This window comes from Hyperoodon ampullatus, assembly GCF_949752795.1.
Source record: "Hyperoodon ampullatus genome assembly, chromosome: 3".
In the NCBI taxonomy this organism is placed as follows: domain Eukaryota; kingdom Metazoa; phylum Chordata; class Mammalia; order Artiodactyla; family Ziphiidae; genus Hyperoodon; species Hyperoodon ampullatus.
The window spans coordinates 32734509-32757152 of NC_136916.1; the positions used below are offsets into that span (position 1 = coordinate 32734509).

Below are 22644 nucleotides of genomic sequence, written 5' to 3' on the forward strand. Positions count from 1 at the left end.
CAGTGAATTCATTAATAATTAGATCCAGGGTAGCGAATCTATTTGATGGATAGAGTCCGCTTGCAGAGCTGGGTTAAGAACTCCTGACTGATCTAGAAAAGGACTGTGATTTATCAGTGAAGTTCATGTGGGGAATGAGAGTGGGGAAGGGTGGCACCCATGTTATGAAGTTGCCAGCTCCAAATTAGATTTCATGAATTCGATTCTAAAGCCCTTGTATTATACTGCTTTTATATTAGTCATAGTAGCCAACCAGTACTAAACATCTAGTAAGTAAACAATTGATTTAATTAATTGATTTGGTGCCTGACTAATGATCAGGCACCCAAAACTAGTTTTATTCAGTAAAGATCATCTTTAAAATGTGCTCATCCAAAAAAAAAAAAGAAGGCAAAAATACTTGTTAATGCCCATTACCTGGGACACCAATCTGGAGTTCACAGATTGAACTCAGGATCCCCAAAGTCTCTAAGGAGATTCATCAAATTCTGCATCAGCCTGGCCAGCAATGTTTGCCAACTTTTCATATATTTCTTCATCTTCACACTGGAAACAAGGCTATTTCTCAGCCAGAGATATTGAGAAGCATAAATAATCAACAAGCATTTGTAAAGCAGTTGACACCAGCTAAAGGGCTTGCTGACTGAGAACAAATGACAGGATTCATAAATCCCATTTCCATCATCCCATCCATCTCGACCTCTCCCTGTCCATTTGCTTACCATCATTTACTTTTAATCAGAAAATAAGTTACCTCAGCACAGAGGAGTTTTTAAAGATCACATAGAAAATATGACAGAAGGAGATCAGGTGTAGGCTATGAAAAATGCATTGACTGCCAGCAAACAAGGGATCCAAATTACTCAAGCCCAAGCTATTTTCACTTAGCCTTGGCTCCCGCTGCCTGCTACCTGTATTCCATCAAGGCATTTGAGAGCCAACTATGATATGCTTTCCCTTCAAGACCTTGTATGTGGTTGCAGTTAGCCCCTTGAGCCAGAGAAAAAAGAAAAGACAAAGAAGTAAAGAAAAGAAAAAGAAAATCAATAATGGAATGAAAAAACAGAACACAAAAGCTTGAGTGTATGGGTGTCCACGTGTAACCAACACCAGCATGTCTTGTCTTTTTCTTTTTTTTAAAATTAATTTAAAAAGTATTTATTAAGCAAAAGGTGGGATAATACATTTGTACATATGGGAACCTAACAACTTAGTAATGAAATTAAGAATACAATTCTAGGGCTTCCCTGGTGGCGCAGTGGTTGAGAATCTGCCTCTTAATGCAGGGGACACGGGTTCGAGCCCTGGTCTGGGAGGATCCCACATGTCGCGGAGCAACTAGGCCCGTGAGCCACAACTACTGAGCCTGCGCGTCTGGAGCCTGTGCTCCGCAACAAGAGAGGCCGCAATAGTGAGAGGCCCGTGCACCGCGATGAAGAGTGGCCCCTGCTTGCCACAACTAGAGAAAGCCCTCACACAGAAATGAAGACCCAACACAGCAAAAAAAATAAATAAATTAATTAATAAACTCCTACCCCCAACATATTCTAAAAATTTTTTAAAAATTAAAAATAAAAGAATACAATTCTATTCAAAATAGCATCCACAAGGAAAAAGTACTTATGAATAAATTTAACAAAAGAAATGTAAGACTCATACACAAAAAATTTTTAAATTTTGCTAAAGAAAATCTAAATAAATGGAAGATAGTCCATGTTTATGGAAAGAAAGACTCGATCTTGCCAAGGTGATTATTCTCCCCAAATTGCTCTATAGAGTCAATGGATTCAATGCAATTCTTTTTTTTCCTTGTTGGTTATTTATTTTAAATATAGCAGAGTTTGGGATTGACATGTACATATGTCTTTTCAAACGTTTGTTACTGTCTACTTGACCTGCTGTGGACACTCCAGAGAATGGTTGATTCGTTAATACATCTAGGTAGGTGTCAGCTGTTGAGCAGGCATTCAATAAATCATTGCTACACATGGAATTTACTTCAAATGAAGCAGCAGTTAAAACTAAATCTTTACCTGGCACTGTTACATTTCAAAATAATTATGATACTGTACTAATCCTTAGCATTTCTCTTAGTTAAAAAAAAAAAAAAGTCTTCTGCCTTGCCAATCCCCTGCCCCACAAGCCTGTCATAAAGCTTATTAATTCCCAAGCTGGTGCTGAAAAGGTCCACAAAAGCAAGGGAAGGTAACTTTGAACGCCATGAGAAAGTTCTGACTTTATTCTATAGCCCTTGAGGAATCAGCAAAATGTTTTAAACATGAAAGTAAAATGATGAGGTTTGTGATCAATAAAAATTATACTCATGATGATATGGAGGAGGAACTACAGTAGAGAAGCTGGATGCAGGAACACTAGTTAGAAAGGAGGCTGCTGGCAGTAGTTGAGGTATCCTGGCGGAGGTACATTGGCAAAGCAGAGGTGACGGTGGGGGATGGAGTTGAGGGGCCAGCAGAGTTGATGAGCCCTGAATATGCAGACAATGACGATGGAAATTACAGGCAGGAAAAAGAGACTTCCCTGGCAGTCCAGTGGTAAGACTCCGCGCTCCCAATGCAGGCAGTGCCGGTTCCATCTCTGGTCGGGGAACTAAGATCCCACATGCCTTGCGGCACAGTCAAAAGAAGGCAGGGAAGAAAGAGTAGTTATACAGCATGAAGAGTCAGTAGGCCTGGCAAACACTGGCACGGTGAGGGAACCAATAGACAAATTCATTTCTGTGTAATAACAACACAAATTGAAACTCTGTGGTGTCCCCATAGTATAAAGTTTAACTTCATCTTTGAATCAAGAGCACGTCTTAAACGTTACCACGTGCCAGAGAAAGCCCGAACACACAGGTAGGAGAAGCAAATTGCAACTGGATGTCCAAGTTGATGCACTGGCCCTGCATAGACCTGATGGAGGTGTTTAGGGGCTGGCAACTTAGTTAACCTGGGCCAATGACAGGAGCCCTCCATTTTGACAGGCTGTGTCAAAGGGGTGAGAAAACCTGCTATCAGTGAAATGTTTTCTAAAGCAAATTGTATGGCATATCCTGAAGGTGATTTAAAGAGCAGTAAAAAGGTGAAACTAATACTTATTTCATCTTAAAATTTTAAACCATTTATTTCCATATAGGACATTATGATTCTAATTTAATTTTCTCCTAAAATAGTGAACCATGTATATTAAAAATTTTCAATTTTTATCCTACCAATTACAAATGCTATCTTTATCATGTGTGATAGTCTGTTTAAGGGGTGGGTTAACTCAGACTCAATGACTAACAAGGGGAGAAGGGACCAACAAGCTTTGCTTGTCCAGTGCAAATGGAATCATTCCAGAAAGCAGCCAGCGTGGCCCCTGCAACATCTTGGTTTTACATTAAAAAGGGGTACCTATCTCTTTGGGGGAAGCGTCAAAGCTTCCCCCACTGTCTGAAACAAAGACAGTGAAATCTGTTTCACTCCACTGCCTGAAACAAAGCTGCTGGCTCAGAGGGGCCCTCACTTCACAGAGGTTCCCCTAAGAGCCTGGGCCTTGTTCATTGATCGTTCAGCTGAGCTGAAACCCAGGCAGCCGTGGAGAACTGAAAACAGTGTGGTCATTCTGATCAGGGGGCAGGCCTCAAGGCTGTGCTCGTAGCTCTGGCTCTTGCCATGGCTCACCTGTTTGGAAACAAGGCTTTCCTAGGCACTTAGAAACCTATAACCTGGCAGAGCAAAGACACCACACACACAAACACACACTATATATATATATACCGAACTGGTCTCCCTGTGCCATGCGGCTGCTTCCCACTAGCTATCTACTTTACGTTTGGTAGTGTGTATGTGTCAATGCCACTCTCTCACTTCGTCCCAGCTTATCCTTCCCCCTCCCCGTGTCCTCAAGTCCATTCTCTAAGTCTGCGTCTTTATTCCTGTCCTGCCCCTAGGTTTTTCAGAACCATTTTTTTTTTAGATTCCATATATATGCGTTAGCAAACGGTATTTCTTTTTCTCTTTCTGACTTACTTCACCCTGTATGACAGATTCTAGGTCCATCCACCTCACTATAAATAACTCAATTTCATTTCTTTTTATGGCTGGGTAATATTCCATTGTATATATGTGTCACATGTTATATATCCATTAATCTGTTGATAGACACTTAGGTTGCTTCCATGTCCTGGCTATTGTAAATAGTGTTGCAATGAACATTGTGTTTCATGACTCTTTTTGAATTATGGTTTTCTCAGGGTATATGCACAGTAGTGGGATTGCTCGGTAGTATGGTAGTATTATTTTTAGTTTTTAAGGAACCTCCATACTGTTCTCCATAGTGGCTGTATCAATTTACATTCCCACCTGGGAATTTAGTATTTTTTAAATACATATAACAAACCTTAGTTTTCCAAACATCCAGAAGTCTGCAAACTTCTTCAGGAGAAAATACAACCATATTGGAAAAAAAAAAAAAGCAACTACGAACAAGTGTTCTGGTTTCCTCTCACTCACCTAATACGTATGTCAGTGACAGCAGTTTTTATATCAGTAACACAGTAGGCTGAACACTGAGGTTCAAACGTTCTTCCACTTAAAAGCGCTAATAAATTATGGAAACTGGGGCTTCCCTGGTGGCGCAGTGGTTGAGAGTCCACCTGCTAATGCAGAGAACACAGGTTCGTGCCCCGGTCCGGGAGGATCCCACATGCCGCGGAGCAGCTGGGCCTGTGAGCCATGGCCGCTGAGCCTGCGCGTCCGGAGCCTGTGCTCCGCAATGGGAGAGGCCCGCGTACAGCAAAAAAAAAAAATTATGGAAACTGCTCTCTGTATACCTCTCCTTTCCATATCCTAACATATGTATAACTGAAAACACTGATTTAAAAATCATTACATAGCGCTGAACTCTGCCTCCTTTATCAGTTTAAATGAATGCAACTTCCCTTTAGCATTATATTCCAAAAAATACATAAGCCCCAATAATTTGGAGTACTAAACTAGATAGCCCCCTAAAGACACTTTTGACAGAAGTAATGCATTACATAAAAAGAGGTTTCCAGAACTTGCTGTCAGAACCTAAGCATACACGGACAACACTGACATCGGTCACTGCTCACACCGTTTTACTCTGCAGGCAGTCCTTCGCCATTGGTCAGCTTTACTAGCTCGAATCCAGCAGGAAAGTGCATGGTGCACAAGATTCACGTGCTCTTAAGTTGCTACTGTGTTCCCTTCTTTACTGAAATGTTTTACTGAGCCAGGCTTTACCCATGACAGGTCAGCAACGTGAAAACTTTTATTGTGCTGTTCTTCAGGCTTTTTCTGAGTCAGCGTCTTCTCTCTGGCTTCATTGGGTACAGAAGGATTCCACAGAGAAAAGCTAATTGCATAGGGGTCTTCTTTAGGTTGGTCAAACAAATGAGCAGTGTACACCTTAACACTGTCAACTAAATATCTTTTTCATACAGTACTGCAGCCTCTGGATTTAGGGGGCTTGCTGTATCAGTCTTGTAGAAAACTCTCCTTGCTTACTTACATCAATACTTGCCAAATATTATTATGGGCCCACCTCCATTTTGCAAATGCTTTCTTCGCATCCAGTTCACCTGAGGTGGAATCAACTAGCAAGTGAAAGACGGGAATATCAAACACCAAACGTGGACAGTCACCATCTGGGTACTTATCAGGGATGTAAACTGTAAACTTAAAGACACCATCTTGATAAAGTCCATGCTGTATGAATATTACTCCAAACCACAGTAATGCAGATCAATAAGATGGCTGCACATAGACACCTGGTAGCTTCTGCTTCACAACCAAGGTAAATTCTGCAAGAAGGTAGGGAGTATTCCAGGTAGAAAGGTCTAAGAAGCATGTGTGCCATTTGTTGACTCTGTTGCTGGGCAGGAGATGAAAGCTTAGTTACGGGCAAAGCATTTTGGGGAATAGAAGGCAGCTGTTTCTTTGGAGCAGTGCGTGAGGACTGGTTTTCACATCCCCTGTTAATGTCTTCTCTTCACCATCAGATCGTTTGCGTACAGAGCTTGTAGACATGATCCAGAGGGGGTTCATAACGTGTACTCCAAACAAAGAAATTCAATGGTCTGTGTCATCAAACTCTTCCATCCTCAGAATTCACTTTACTTCGGTGTTTTCAATGCAGTGCTCCAGGCTGCCAAGAGCCATCGCGGCCCTACAGCATCTCTGGCCTCGGTGCCAGCCTACTCCCCACCAAGCCCAGCCCAAGAGAACTGACATCTTTTTTTTTTTTTTTTTTCCAATTAGTTGCTGACCAGGAATCGAACCTGCGCCCCCTGCAGTGGAAACTCAGAGTCTTAACTACTGGACTACCAGGGAAGTCCCTACCTCACTAAGTTTTGATAGTTTTCTAGTTGCTTATACTGGGTTTCCTAGGTAGACGAAAATAATAGTAATAATTTTACCTCTTACTTTCCAATATGGATATCTCTTATTTATTCCAACTTATTGTTTTGGCTAGAATTCCTAGAAATTTATTAACTATATAATAACAGCAAGCTTCCTTATTCCTGATTATCACAGAATTAGTCTATTACTATTATATATAAAGTTGGTTCTATGTTTGAAATAGATTTTTTCTTACGTTAATAAAGCAGCCTTTTGCTTTTTAAATGACTGAAATCTCTTTAATGGAGACGGTACAAACTGGGAAGCACTGTGGCGAGTTGGAAAGCACATCCCCATCCGGAGGTGTAATCAGTTCCAGCCAATGGCTGCCATAGGGGCCTGAGGTGGTCAGACTTGCTCTTTTTCCAAGAGAACGCCCAAACATGGATTTTTAAAAGTAAAAATCTGTTGATTTTTAAAGGATGACATTATTCCACTTTTTAAAACACTATTTGGGCCACTTCTGTGAGCCAGATGCAGCCCTCAGACCACCAGTTTACAAACTCTGATGTTTAGGATTGGAAGACTCTGAAGAATTCTAAGCTGGGGGACATCAGGTTTTAGAGAGAATAATATAAGTGTAATTTTGGACGTGTTAAGCTAGAAATAAACCAGTGAAATCTTCCAGTCAGCAGTTGGAAACATGTGCCTAGAAAATCCCTTTACATTGTTCTAAAAAGACCAAAACCTTCTATGAGGAGGTCAACATCCCTGACGGCTCTGATAAATTTGACACCACGGATATCATTCCTCTGACAGCAGCATTTGGTATATTCCAGGTTCTGTGCTAAGTGATTTATATGTGGTATCTCATTGAAACTCACACACTATGAGTTAGTTACCACCGCTAGTAAGGAGGAATAAAATAGACAATAAAAGTTATCAGCATGTTCAAAGTCATTTCACATTTGAGAAACATGAATAGGATATAGGGTTACACTGAAACACAGATCAGAACGTACACACATGGGACTTCCCTGGTGGTCCAGTGGTTAAGAGTCTGCACTTTCACTGCAGGGGGCTTGGGTTCGATTCCTGGTCAGGGGACTAAGATCCCACATACTGTGCAGTGTGGCCAAAAGAAAGAAAAAAAAAGAAGAAAAAAGGAAAGTACACACACAAACACACTTAACATCAGTTGGCTTCTTCTTCAAGAGCTAACAAGATGTAAATAGCTGGCCTTCTTTTCACAATGGGACATGGTATAGTCACCACCAACGAAAGACAGGGCAGGCTCCAAATGGGATTGTTTGGAACATGATTCCCCCACCCAGCCTGTTACGGACATAGGAAACTGGGGTGTGGATCCCATGAACCTGGGGTCAGTGCACTGTGGGACTTCTCAGGAAGAGCACTAGGGAGGAACTAGAGAGAACCAAGGAAGGCGCAAGTTGTATTCTTGTGTACAAGTGCCGGTCCAGTGAGACTCACCTAGAAATTTTGGGCACAGCAGGTTCATTGTGAGCCATAAACAGGTGGGCACATAGCCACGGTGTCTCCCCTATTCACTAGGCAGCCTCATAACCAGAAGAAGCCTTGAGGCAGAAGACAGCTGGGCTCGGCTTTCCTCATGCCCTGTAGGAAGGTTCTGGTCTAGAAGCAGTCTGCACAGCTTATTGCTGATGGCTGTCCTGACCCTTCCTGAGACAACAGCATCTAGACCTGCCCCGTCACCTGACGAGCAGGTCCATTTGATATTTCACAGGTATCAATAGGTGTGGAGGGAAGTCTCATGCCAGAAGCCTCCAGAGTTGGTGCCCTGGTTTCTGCAGTGAAACGAAGACAGATGGGTTGGAAACAGGAAGCAAAACATCCTGTACGGAATCACACAGGGAGGGGCACCCCGACAGAGCAGTTGTCTCCCAAGAGATTTGAAGCTTTAAAGAAAACAGCTCCGAGCGCCTTCTAGGAAAGGAGAATGTTTAAGGGACGCAAGGCAGTGCTTCTCCCTTTCCCTCTTGTCAAACATCATTTGCTAAATTGATTTTTAGCAAAAGTGGGTGTCTTATACTCAGAGTCTCTTTTCACAGTAAACATACCCCTAGTTCATATCTTTCTAGCCCGGGATGAATTTGACACGGTATTGAAATTGTCAAGGGAAATCAGTTGAGGAGACAGTGTCAGAAACATTGTCTGAGCTGAGAGCTTGAAGAAGTTATTTTCAAACAAAACAGCAGCCACAAAGAAGAGATGGGCAGCTGTCTGTGGGCTAGGGGGAGAGAGGGAAGCACCTAGGTGCCCCCAGCAGCAGGGTGCAAGTGTGTCACAAGGAGGTGTCAGACAGTCCATGCAGAAGGATTCTGAGCTTCAGACCATCAGACATCACCCACTTCCAGACATCAAATGAGATAATTCATGTAAGAGCGCTTTGAAGATATAAACATTCAGGAGCCATAAATGTCATAATTATTGTTACTCTCATTACTAAATCAGTGGTGCTGGCTGTCTCTCTTGGGGAGGACACTTTCAGACCCGAGGTGGATGAAAAATGTCTTTAATACACATTTGGGCTCTCTTCTTTATATTTGTCAACTCCCATGTATGAGTCAGGCTATAAAATGGAGCAAGACAAGAGGACCCTCTGTATCAATAATAACCACCCGTCAGGTCTGCAGAGGAACTCACAGTCTGCAAAGCACTTCCACTCCCATCACCTCGCATCTCCCCACCACTGTCGGGAGCTGAGTCCTCTCCCCAGGGTCAAGGACAGGGTCAAGGACAGAACTCTTGGCCTTTCTGCTTTTGTCTCCCTGACATAAGAACTCTGCCCTCTTGGTTTCTCTGAGGTGATCCATCTTTGGAAAAGAAAAGACAGAACAGGTGGAGGGTGCACTAGCTCATCGACTCTTTCTGTTCTGGAGGCCCCTTTATCAGAGAAAAGAATGTGTGCAGGTAACTTCTTCCTTTAGCCCACACTCATGGTCATCCAGGCATCTGGGAAACACCAGGGCTGGCCCTCCCCTTTTATTTTCACACGTCTACGTGCCCCACCAGACGGTGCACAGCTTGAGCTTATTCACTGCAGTAAGTACACTGGTTAGCACAACATCAGGCCTTAGGAAGCGTCCAACAAGAGATACTGAATGAAGGAATGAGTGAAAGGCCTTTGGCATTGCCAAATTATTCCACTGGCCAGTGGACTCCAGTATCTGGGCCCTAGATCCTTGATCTTTCCCGCATGCTACAGAGGGTGCTCTTTTTGCCATTCCCGCCTTCTTCCTTCCTGGCAGAGCATGATTTGTTCTGGAATCTACCTACACTGCTTTGTGCTTCTGGATTCATCTCATGCTCAGCTCCAGAGATGGATCCTGATGAGTCCAAGCTCAACATTTCACTTTACATGGAAATCCTTTAGAGTGCTCATTGAAATGCATATGCCTGGGCCCCATCCCTAGTGAATCAGACTCACTGGGCCTGGGAATCTGAATTTCATGAGCTCTGCAGGTGATTCTTCTATTTGGGTAACTCTGGTGTGCCTCATCTAAGCTAAGTAATATGTCAGCCCCTTGGCAGTTTTATTGGTTCAGGACAACAAGACCTAATCAGACTGAAGGGAAGTGTGAACATCCTGTGGTATAGGGAGAGGTCTCTCAAACTCTGTAGCTGGCTGTGAACAAGGAAGAATGTATGTTGTCCTGAAGGCTGCTGCCACCCTCCTGTACCCATCAGGGGAACCAGCCCAAAGATCCAGCCACCCGCTCACCGGAGTTGGTAGAGAGCAGAGACAGAGACAGTGTGTCCTTGATAACAACACTGGGACATTGAATCAACCAGCCCTGGAGCCTGTCCTAGATTAAACTTCTCATTATGTGAGATAATAAATGTCTTTACTGCATAAGCCACTGTGGGTCACGTGCTCTGCTCGCTGCTGAAAGCATCCTGATTAATTCAGCTCCTGGCAGGCAACAGCTATACACATCTGAGCTGCACACCTAAGCAGCCGAAATCCAGAGAGTAATAAAAATAGTGAACACGGACTGAGTTTACTATGCCAGGCACTGTGCCTAGTGGTTTGTATCGATTATTTCAATCATTCTTCATAGCTATCCTATTAGGTAGGGAGTTACGGGCTGCCCTCATTTACAGATGAGGAAACTGAGGAAGAGAACATTTAAATAACTCATCCAAAGCCAGTGGCAGAGCCAGAATGTGAATCCAAGGAAGCTGACCCCGGAGTTTACTATCTCAAAGCCAAACTGAGATGCTGCGTGTTGAAGCCTGCTGGTGTTCGAACAGCCCCTCCGGTGGGGCTGAATTCTGTCAGTAGGATTTTACCATCTGGGACAATTTGTTCAACTCCACCAACCTAGGTACTAACCCATGCCGAAAGCATCAGCCAACAGAGAAATGCCAGCTTCCCGCTGAAAGAACAACAGCGGGGCTGGGACCCTCAGTTGGGGCTTCCGGTCAGCCTCAGAGACCTTGAATATGTCCAGTCCTCAGACACCAGAGGGAGGAGGGGCCCAAGGAAGGAGCCATTGATGATCTTTTCTATTCAGATTCTCCTGCTGTGTGAATTGTACGGCAGTAACCCCAGCTGCAAATCCAGACCCATCTGCCCATTTTAAATTCACCTGAGTGGATGGGCAAGAGCAGGGGATTCAAATGACAACTGAACTTGTTCCAGTCACTTTACAGGGCTCATCTCTGTTTCCCTTATTTCTTGAAGTGGAGGAACTTCGCATCGATTTTAAAGAGGACTGCGTCTTTAAAATTGAACAGAAATGAAATACCACTCTCCATATATACGATACAATACACAGACTAGGTCCAAATACATTCCAGTCTCCAGGGCCACAATACAAAGCCAATTCAATCAGCTAATGAAAGACAAAAAAAATGTCAGCCAGTTTTTGTTCTCTGTTTTTTGTTTTAATCCATGTAGATAACTAGTCTGTAGCTTTTCCTTTTCAGCTGGTTATTCTAGCAGCTAAAAGCGTAGTAGCATGTCTATTTATTTTTAAATATATATGTATATACACACAGCCACATCTGTTCCTAATATGTTCATAAATGTTTTACAGTTCTCAAAGTATATGTGATACCTTACTTGATCCCAGAACATTTATGCTGTTAACAAACACTGAATGAGATTCTGCTTTAGCCTAGGCACTGTTGGGCACTGAGACTTTGCTACCTGGAGCGGGCTACCCAGGCCAGCAGCCTCAGCATCACCTGGGAGCTCGGTAGAAACACAGCATCTCAGCCCCACCCCACACCTGCCCACTCAGACTCTGGTGACTCCATTGCACTGCTCTAGAGCAGCGGTCCCCAAACTTTTGGGCACAAGGGACCGGTTTCACGGAAGACAATTTTTCCCCAGATGGAGGGGTGATGGTTCAGGCTGTAATGTGAGCGATGGGGAGCGGCAGAGGAAGCTTCGCTCGCCCGCTGCTCACCTCCTGCTGTGCGGCCCGGTTCCTAACAGGCTGCGGACCAGTAGCGGTTCATGGCCCAGGGATTGGATAAGATGACAAATAAAATATAGTCCTTGTCCTCAAGGAGCTCAGAAACTAGAGGAAGAGAGGAACACAAAATCGGGGAATCACAATCCAGCGTGCCAGTTGCCGTGAGAGAATCAAGCTCAGCGGGTGCTGGGAGCCCAGAGGAGGGTGTGCTGGCCCTGGGAGGTCAGGCAAGGCTCCTGGCAGGAAGTGATCTTGAGCTGGCCACAGAGGAGTGGGGGAGACACCCTCCCAAGAAGGTATGGGAGACGGTTCACACAGAAGAGGGGCCCCTGTGGAGAGAGTGAAGCTGTCTGGGATGGTCTCCACATCCAAAGCCTTATTGGAAAACACTGGCAATGCTATTCTTTAGGCACCAGTGGCCTTCGCATACCACAGATGAAGAGGGGACTTTGTTTGCACCTCTGAATCTGGGAAGCATGGATGGGTAGCTGTGGAAGATGAGGCTGTGTGTTCAGCAACAGAGATGTGATCCCTGTGATATGCCATAATGTTTTCACTTTCACTTAGTACAATTTAGTTTGCATGTGCTCCTTGGGTAATCCATCATCCAGCCTTAAGAGCATGCAGGGACAGCTGAGTCCCCTACATAAGAAGAAAATGAAAGAAAAATGTCTCTCTCTTTTATTTTTATTTTTTAATTAATTGTTATTGGAGTATAGTTGCTTTACAATGTTGTGTTAGTTTCTGCTGTACAGCACAGTGAATCAGCTATACATATACATATATCCCCTTTTTTTTGGATTTCCTTCCCATTTAGGTCACCACAGAACACTGAGTACAGTTCCCTGTGCTATATAGCAGGTTCTCGTTAGTTATCTATTTTATACATAGCAGTGTATATATGTCGATCCCAATCTCCCAACCCATCCCACTCCCACTTCCCCATCTGGTATCCATACATCTGTTCTCTACATCTGTGTCTCTATTTCTGCTTTGAAAAATGCCTCTCTCTTGACCCATTGCATGGAAGAGGTCACTGACACCCAATAATGTCATTTCTGTACCTTCCAGTAAGGCATGCATGACTGAAGTCAGACTTTACAGAGTTGATGGACTCAGCCCAAGATTCCACAGGCTCTGCGAAAGTCCTGGTCATCATATGTCACAAGCTGTGATCTGGCAGGTGGAAGAAGAGGTTAACACAGGGAGGGTCTGCCGTATGCCCAGGGCTGTGCTAGATGCCTTTCTTTCTTTGGTCTTCACAGCAGCCCTGGGGGTGGGTATTACTTCCCCTGGTGACAAATAACAAAGCGGAGGTGAGGGAGAACTCTGTTGGTTCCTATATCAGACTCCAAACTCCTCCATCTCCACTCTTATTTCTCATACAAGGTTCTACATCCCCCAAGACTTCTTTTTTCTGTGCCATCCCTCCCCATCTCCATCCCTCTCCTTCCATCTCTCAACCTCCCATCCCCCCAGACTCTGTGTCTCAGGCTTTCAATAACAGTACTCATCACTATGGTGTCCATGGGTCCTGTTGACATCCCATTAGTGTGAGCTTCAAAATGCATTTCCATCTGCAGTTCTGCTGCTGATTATTTCCTGCCTTTTAAAAGCATTGATCTTGATCTGCACTTTAGCTCTCTTCTGTCTTGCAACCCCCTTTCTGAGAGATCACTGTGGGGCTTTCACCTCTAACATCCTGCATCTTACATTCTAGCAGCTCCTTAGTTTTCAGTTTCCCCCTGAAGGACACATGGGAAGGCTCATGGGGCCCTGATACTGGGAGGGTAGTGATGTTGAGACAGGACCAGGGTAGAGATGAAGCAGGCAGGGTGCTGAAACCATGTGGCCTGAGGAAGAAAATCTAGCGAGAGCCCATACAAAGACCATGCCCAATGTCTGATACCAAGAGCAAAGTTCCAACATAAATGAGACAAACAAGTAGCTTGAATGACAAACAAGTCATTCCAGAATCGTCCTTTTATGCAATGCTGCAGTTTCTACAAGTGGAACTTGAAGGAACCTGCAGCTCTGATCACACGTCGCTTTAAAAGCTCTTTCCTCTGGTATGGAAAGCTGGATGGCCCACCAACAGGACAACACTACCTTCAGTTTGAAACATATTTTTTCTGTCCAATTCCGCCTTGGGTGGTTTAATCAAAACAACAAAAGCAGAATGCTGCCTTACTTCTTCTAAGCATCCTGGTAATCATTTTCTGAACCTTCTTTGGGTGCATCTATTTTGAATTTTGTGGAATAAAGGGAAACATATTCAGACTTCAGAGCAGGATGAACTATTTTCAGCTACAAACTAAGGAAAAATGCTCTTCCCCCTACACACGCATACCCCTGCACCAATGACTAAACAGCTACTGTCAAGTCAGTGGCAAGAGAGAGAAATAGTTTAGAACAGGGTCACAAACTTTCTGTAAAGGGGAGATAGTAAATAGTTGATACCAGAGAGCACACAGTCTCTCACAACTACTCAACTCCACTGCTGCAAGAAAGCAACCATAGACAATATGTAAATGAATGGGTGGGGCTAGTTTACAATATTTGAATTTCATATAATTTTCATATATCATGAAACATTATTCTCTCTTTGCTTTTTTCTTTTTAACCATTTCAAAATGTAAAATCCATTCCTAGCCCATAGGCCAACAAAAGTAGACAGCGGGCTTGATTTGGCCTTTGAGCCATAGTTTGGCAACCCCTGGCTTAGAAGGTCCCTATGCAAAATGTGATCCTTCTGGTGACTTCCCTAGTGGTCCAGTGGTTAAGACTTCGCCTTCCAAGGCAGGGGGTGAGGGTTCGATCCCTGCTCAGGGAGCTAAGATCCCACATGCCTTGTGACCAAAAAACCAAAACATAAAACAGAAGCAATATTGTAACAAGTTCAATAAAGACTTTAAAAATGGTCCACATCAAAAGAAATCTTAAAAAAAAAAACTGTGATCCTGGAGTTAAAAATAATTTACTTTTCAGAATATTAGACCTTCTCCTATCAGTGGTTCTTAATCTTGTAGGCAAATCAGAATCATCTATTGATCTTTTATTTAAAAAAAATACGAGGGGGTTTCCCTGGTGGCGCAGTGGTTGAGAGACCGCCTGCCGATGCAAGGGACACGGGTTCCTGCCCCCGTAGGGGCAGGTCCCACATGCCGCGGAACGGCTGGGCCCGTGAGCCATGGCTGCTGAGCCTGCGTGTCCAGAGCCTGTGCTCCACAACGGGAGAGGCCACAACAGTGAGAGGCCCGCGTACCACCAAAAAAAAAAAAAAAAACGAGGGCTGGGACTTCCCTGATGGCGCAGTGATTAAGAATCCTCCTGCCAATGCAGGGGACACGGGTTCAAGCCCTGGTCTAGGAAGATCCCACATGCCACAGAGCAACTAAGCCCATGTGCCACAACTATGAGCCCATGTGCCACAACTACTGAAGCCTGTGTGCCTAGAGCCTGTGCTCCACAAAAGAAGCCACTGAAATGAGAAGCCTGTGTACCACAACAAAGACCCAATGCAGCCAAAAAGAAAAATGAGGGCCAAAGCTACCAAGTTAGAGTCTCTAATTAGAGGGTTATTCTATGGAATTACTATATCATAATTTAGTGATATGCCATAAATCATTGAATCCCTTACTGATGGACATACAGGTTGTTTCCAGCTTTTTGCTATGATTGTAAAAAAAATTAATGAATGTCACTGTACACATATTATCCAATTGTGTCCTTAGGATAAATTCCTAGATTTTTAACTGGTGAGCCAAAGAGTATAAAAATTTCCAAGTTTCAACTCTGTTCCAGATGATGCTGTGAGTTTGCACTATAAGACACAAAACACAATCTTCTGCTCCAAACCGAAGCAATGCTCAATCTTAAACATTGTTGTATTAAAAAAAAAAAAAGTGATAAACATCCTGATGGACCAGAAATAGGAGGTTAATACAGAGCCTTGGGCAGGGCTAGAGCTGTGGACCTTCTGGGCTCCAAGGCCATTAATAGACAGAAGTAGCCCATATTCAACTTCAGTAGGGGGCCGATGTCAAGCCTGGCTTGTGAAATCAGGAGCTGGAATACAATCAGGCGGGGCTCCCTTACCCACGAGCAAAGGTTCAAAGAAGCTGGCCCAGCTCCCTGGCTGTATTCTCCATTAAGCTGTTGCCCAAGTTAGCAGGAGGGATTAGCCATTTACCCAGGCAGGACTTGGACCAAGCTACCCATCGGCTCCAGAACTAGATCTGAAATGTCCTCATGAAATAAGAGCTTCAAGCTTCTAACATAAGTCCAGGTTTCAGCTGCAAAGCTGAGGTCACTATAAAACTTCTAGACATAAAGAAGGTGAGTAGGAGACAAAGAACAGAAAAGGCCAAGAATGGTTCCTCCCCATGAACGACAGACTAAAATTGCAAGACATATGAGGACAACCGATGCCATAAAAGACAGACATTTAACACAACTTAGAGATCATTCAGTCCTGGGAAATTTAAGATAATAAAGCAATTTTGTAAAAGAAAAAAAAGCCTCTAAGAAAAGTATGGTCAATATTATCAAAAATATAAAGGAAGTTATAGTTACCTATTTTAAACTTTGAGGAAAAAAAATCAATTTTTGGATATAAGTTAAAATTTTAAAGAAAAAGAAATGCAAGGCATAATTTACACATTAGCAAAAGTGAGAGAAAGAAAGGGAGAGATGGGGGACAAAGAAAACTTTACCAATCCAAGGGAAGGCAGGAAAGGAGAAACAAATAAATAAATCACACTATAGAAAATAGAAAATAAGATAGAAGAAATAAGTATATTGTACAGAAACCAGAGAAAATGTAAACAAATTAAACCCATATATTTAAATTAGAGACTATCAATTGGATTTTTTACTTCAATTATGTACTGGTGAAAACAGACATGTTTAAAATCTAACAGGGTCAACATTTTTAAAGTAAAATTTCAGGTGAAAGTTATCATTATAAAGAAGGAAAATTGACCAGGAAGAGACTTCCAATGAACATTAAACACGGCAGATTGAACACTCTGTTGACTTCAACCCTTTCGATCCCAAAAATGATGATAAAGAGATGAAAGGCTTAAAGCTCAAAACTGGCACAGCATTTTTTCCATTGCATTCTGTTGGTCAAGCAGTTACAGAGTTCAGATTCAAGTGGAAAGGACATAGACCTCACCTCTCGGGATCAAAGAATTTTGGAGCTATGTTTTTAAAACCACCACAATTATGAAGAATAGAAATTAAAGTATCAGCTATTGTCGAACAGCAGCCTGAAAGAGACAAATGGAGGAGAGGAAAATCTACTGACTGAAAATTTCCCAGAATTCAACTATGTAAATTCTTGATATAGATGGCTCTTAAGAGTATCCAACAGAATAGGCAGGAGGGGGAAAATACACGGTTAGACATTGTGGTAAAATTAAAGGACACACACACACAATCCTAGGAGTTTCCAAAGATAAAAAGGAACAAGCATCAGAACAACAGAACAGGAGGAAACAATACATAGTATTTTCATGCCCCACCCACCAATTTAAACCTAAAGAGAAGTAGAGGAAAAGAAGACCAGAAGTTTATGACATGCTAAAGCATTTGTTGTGTTTGGGGTATAACACAGCTACACATAAGTGTAAGAAAGTAATAGAGAAAAATAGAATCAGGTATGGAAATTAATAATTTAAGGGTAACCTAGAGAAGAATAAAAGGGGAATGTATAACTTTAAAGTCAGCAGAAGAAAACATTCAATAGAATAAATAAATACATAAATAAATAGAAATAGAAAAGACAGGGGAGCAGAAAAAGTTCTACTACTCTTACATTAATTACAATAAATGCAAATGGAGTAAACTGACCCAAACAAGAAGCTCTCATATTGAATTAAGAAAGAAAAAGAGAAAGAGGAGCAATAAAACATAACATTCAGCAACATATGGTCTCCAACAGACACGTTTTTAACAAAATGATACAAAAAGGAGTGGGGAAAAGATACCAGGCAAAGATGAACTCAGCTGAGAAAGCAAGTTCAGTATCAGACAAAACAGAATTTAGAGGTAAACATGATAAGAAACAAAGCTTTATATTATACACAGGTAAAAGAAAAAAATAGATGAAGATGACACATGTACCTAACAAGATACCAAAAGAACATGTACAACAATGCAACAACTGATAGAAATATGAGGAGAAATAAATCAACAATTCTAATAGGAGATTGTAACATTTCTCTCTCAGAAACTGATTGCTCAAGAGACTAAGAAATAAGCAAAGATACAGAATATTTGAATAACATGATGAGTATACTTAAATTTTTTTAAATATGTAGAGAAGTTTATTCCCAACAGAAATGTAGCATTCTTTTGAACCCACATAGATTTGGTAGATGCTGCATTTTAGGCTGTGCAGGAAGCTCCAATAAATTCAAAGAATTGAGGATGTTCTCTGACCATAATGTAATAAAATTAAGAATAAAGAAGAACAGAAGCTGTATTTTATTTTCTTAAAACCTATATATCTGCAAGTTTAGAAGTATACTATTAAACAAAACAAAATCATAAGGGAAATTGTGAAATACTTATTGCTGAATGACCGAATATTACACGTCAAAATTTGTGAGATATGGATAAAGCAAAAGGGCATTTTTAGTTTTAAGTACTTTTATAAGAAAACAAGAAAAGTTGAAGTAATAGACAAATCATTCAACTCAAGAAGCTAGAAAAAGAAAAAAAAAAGCAGGAAGGAAATAATAAAGATTAATGCAGAGAGAGAACTAGAAAATAGTAGAGACAATTAATTAATTATCCAGTAAAGCTACTAGGTTGAAAGACTTCTTGTGAAACTGACCATGAGAGAGAGAGAAAGAAAAAGGATGAAGTGAACAAAACAAGAATAAAAAGGGGGAAATAATTACACACAACAGCAGAGATTTAAAATATGAGAGATAACTTTGAAAATAAACATGAAATGAACGCATTTCTGGAAAAAAATTTAAATGGCAAAGTAGACATAGGGGAAATAAGTAGACCAATGAACAGTTAAAGGATTTAAAATGGTAACTGAAGATCTCTCCTGCTAGCAAGATGCGGCTTAAATGTAGATTTCCTCCATCCCTCTACAAAAACAAAAGAAAAGCCATAGGCAACATCTTAAAACTAGCTGATAACGGGAATTCCCTCGTGGTCCAGTGGTTAGGACTCCACTTTCACTGCTGGGGGCCCGGGTTCAATCCCTGGTTGGGGAATTAAGATTCCCGCAAGCCGTGGCACAGACCAAAAAACAAAAACAACAAAAGACTAGCTGATAACATATTCCCAAGAACTTCAGAGTGTGGGCAGCTGGGGGTAAGCCAACAATATCAAGGGTCTCACAGCTGTGTGGGAGCAACCCAGGGGCACATGGATGGACTAAGAAATAAGAAATCCCAAAATTACCTACCAGTACTCACCTCCAAAAGGATGGAACCCTCAGATGAGGACCCTGCTAGCCAATATAAGAACACTAGCCCAAACGGGAGTAGCCTCCCAGGTTCTAGGGTATAGGTGAGTTGTCCAAAGATTCGGACAGAAGTTCTGGAGGGATGGGGCAGTCAGAAATCTCAAGGGAAGGAGAGAGCCCTGCATCAGGGAGAAACAGCTAGGAATGGAACACAAATTGATCAGGACAGGCATGCATGGGCTGAAGGAGAAAGGGGGGTTGGATATTACCAGGGAAGAGAATCTAGGAAGACAGCTCTCAGGAAGGAGAATTCAATATTAGAAACCCATTAACACAATTCATCATACTAATAGAACACGTTTTAAAAAGTCATCTCTATAGATTCTGAAAAGAAAATTTAATACCCATCTTAAAAACACTCAATAAAATAAAAACCGAAGGATGTTTCCTGAAAATGATGCACAGACCTCAGCCTAAAACTGCCATCTGACTTAAAGAGAAATCACTAGCAAGGATTCTTAATCATATTTGTTAATCTAGGCATTAGATGGGTAAAATAATTACACCTTTATTTTCACTAACCTCCAACAGAAATTTAGCTTTTCCTTCAATTATGAATGTAGGTAATAAACCACCGTGGTATTAGAATTACCTATGACTTTGTCACTAATAGAAATCAAAGATATTTTCATATCATACTACAGTTGTTGCAGGTTTCTCAAAATAGTATTTATGCCTCTCATTGCTTTGAAATCAGGGTATTTATTAGACCTGCCACTGTATCTAGTATTTAGTGCAGTAGTAATATTTCAATAACTACTTTAATAGTTTCCTTTGCAGTCCTATGTATTTTATTTTATACATTTAAACTCTTGATTCAGAGAAGGGGGTCCATAAACTTCACTTGACTGCCAGAGGGGTCCAGTGCAAAAAACAGAAAGGGTTATGAAACTCCTGCATTCAGGGGGGAAAAGGAAGGTGGGATGAATTGGGAGATTGGGATTGACATATATACACTATTGATGCTATGTATAAAATAGATAACTAATGAGAACCTGCTGTATAACACAGGGAACTCTACTCAGTGCTCTGTGGTGACCTAAATGGGAAGGACATCCAAAAAAAAAGGGGGATAAATGTATACATAGAGCTGATTCACTTTGCTGTACAGTAAAAAGTAACACAACACAACACAACACAATTGTAAAGCAACTATACTCCGATAAAAATTATTAAAAAAAAAAAAAAAGAAACTCCTGCATTTGTTACTTTCCTAATAAAATTAGGAACGAAAGATGGATGTCCATCATCTCCAGTGGTGCAAAGGACCCTCAGGCCAGAATTCTAGCACATTTTCAAATGATAATCGAGCCTTTACACACATACACTTGCAGTCAATTTTTATTTCTTGCCAAGTGGAAAGCTAGGGCAGGAAGATGAAGAATGGGAATGGGAAAATTAATCCCAAGCAGGATGCAATCCTGCCACCAACATTTGCAAATTCCTAACCCTCTCAACTGAAGGTACAGCTTTAGCCTGTGTGGGTTCCCAAGAGAATCCAGGCCAGACCTAGCAGGAGGCAGCAGGTCAGCTCCAGCAGCAGGGGGCACCTGGAAACAAGGGTACTGTCTCCGTCCAGTGCCCAGTGTGTCTTGTGGGGTAGCTGTGGGCCCATCAGAGAGGTGCCAACATTATTCCTCTTCTACTGCTCCTTCTGGCTCTTTGGGCCTCCCTCAACTCTTGTGCACGCTTTGGTTCCCTTGCACGTACTACAGCCCTATGCTGAACCTCTGTCCATTTGTCTGTAGCCCCGACTCCCTAACTGGCTTTAACAAACCTTCTCCCCCAATAAATGGGAAGAGAAGGGGCCGGGGTCACGGTCTGTCCTGGGCTCCCAGGGGCTCACTGGAACCAATGAGGCCATGACGTTGTCATCGACCTGACAATGAAGACTGCCGTTACTTAGTGACGTGTTGCAAACCCAAAGTTTGCAGAGGTTCCAGCAGCTATATACAATATATTAGGGAGTTATGAGGTCGGGAGCTGAGATGGAACAAGCATCTTCACCTAAAGACATTTTTTAAAAATTGTATTTTATACTGGAGTATAGTTGATTTACAGTGTTGTATTAGTTCCAGGTGTACAGCAAAGTGATTCAGTTATAATTTATACATATCCATTCTTTTTCAGATATTTTTCCCATATAGGTTATTACAGAGTACTGAGTAGAGTTCCCTGTGCTATATGGTAGGTGCTTGTTGATTACCTATCATATATACAGTAGTGCACAGCCGTAAAAAAGAATGAAATACTGCCATTTGCAGCAACACGGAGGGACCTCGAGATTACCATACTAAGTGAAGTAAGTCAGACAAATATCACATGATATCACTTGTATGTGGAATCTAAAAAAAATGATACGAATGAAGTTATTTACAAAACAGAAACAGACTCACAGACATAGAAAACAGTCTTATGGTTACCACAGGGGAAAGGTGGAGGGGAGGGATAAATTAGGAGTTCACCTAAAGACATCTAAATAATGTATAAAAATACAGGTGCTCCACCAAGTAAGCCAAACAAGGCAAGTCTGCAGGCTTTGTTCAGCCCCAGGGGCCATCAGTTTGCAAACCTCTAGCAATATGTGCGGCCTCTACAAATGTCTCAGTCCTGAGCAGAGAAGCTATGCCCGAAACTAAACCTATATACACGATAGTCTCTGTACCCCATAATCTGGACTATTTGTTCCCTGCAAGCCCTGCCATATCAGATTCCTTGTTTCTTATACTCACCAGCTCAGCTGCTGAGCAGCCAGCATGCCTGGGGTCTGGCTAATGACCCAGGTCAGCACACCCTCCTGTGAGTTCTCAGAGGCTCTCTTCCTAAAAACATGCAGAAAATTGCTGCTATAACCAAAGAGAATACTTGGCCAAAGAAGGTGGCATGCAGAATCTAAATATAGTTATCAGTCATGTGCAATTTCTCCATTGAAAGGAGAATATATAAACTGGAAATTTCTAAACCCTTGGAGTAGAATATGATTGTGGGCTTCATTCATGAACCAATTCTTTTACATAATTCATGCTTATTTAAAAATATCCTTGTCATTTGACAGCCTACAGAAAGGTAGGTTGAGTAGAAAATTAGCATTAGCACTGCCTGCAAATTGTAGGTTTTAATAGCTGTAGTCACAGTCAAAGAAATAACTGGAGAAGACAAAATTAAGGAACTGGAGCAATCCTAAAAGCCCAACAGAAAAAAAAAAAAAAAAAAAAGCCCAAAAGAAAGGGAGAAATGGAAGTCCTTACCATTGACACAGCAGCCCGCCGTTTGCAAAGGGCTTTCACGTTTATTATCCACTGTGATCCTCACAGGCTATGTGTGGAGGGCT

General features: G+C 42.0%; 1 pseudogene across 1 annotated transcript; it reads right to left on the minus strand.

Moving 5' to 3' along the window:
- Positions 1-5195: 5195 nt before the first annotated feature.
- LOC307049969 (AKT-interacting protein-like) lies at positions 5196-6056 on the minus strand (annotated as a pseudogene). The gene has a single exon. The product of its transcript is annotated as an AKT-interacting protein-like (transcript).
- Positions 6057-22644: the final 16588 nt, after the last annotated feature.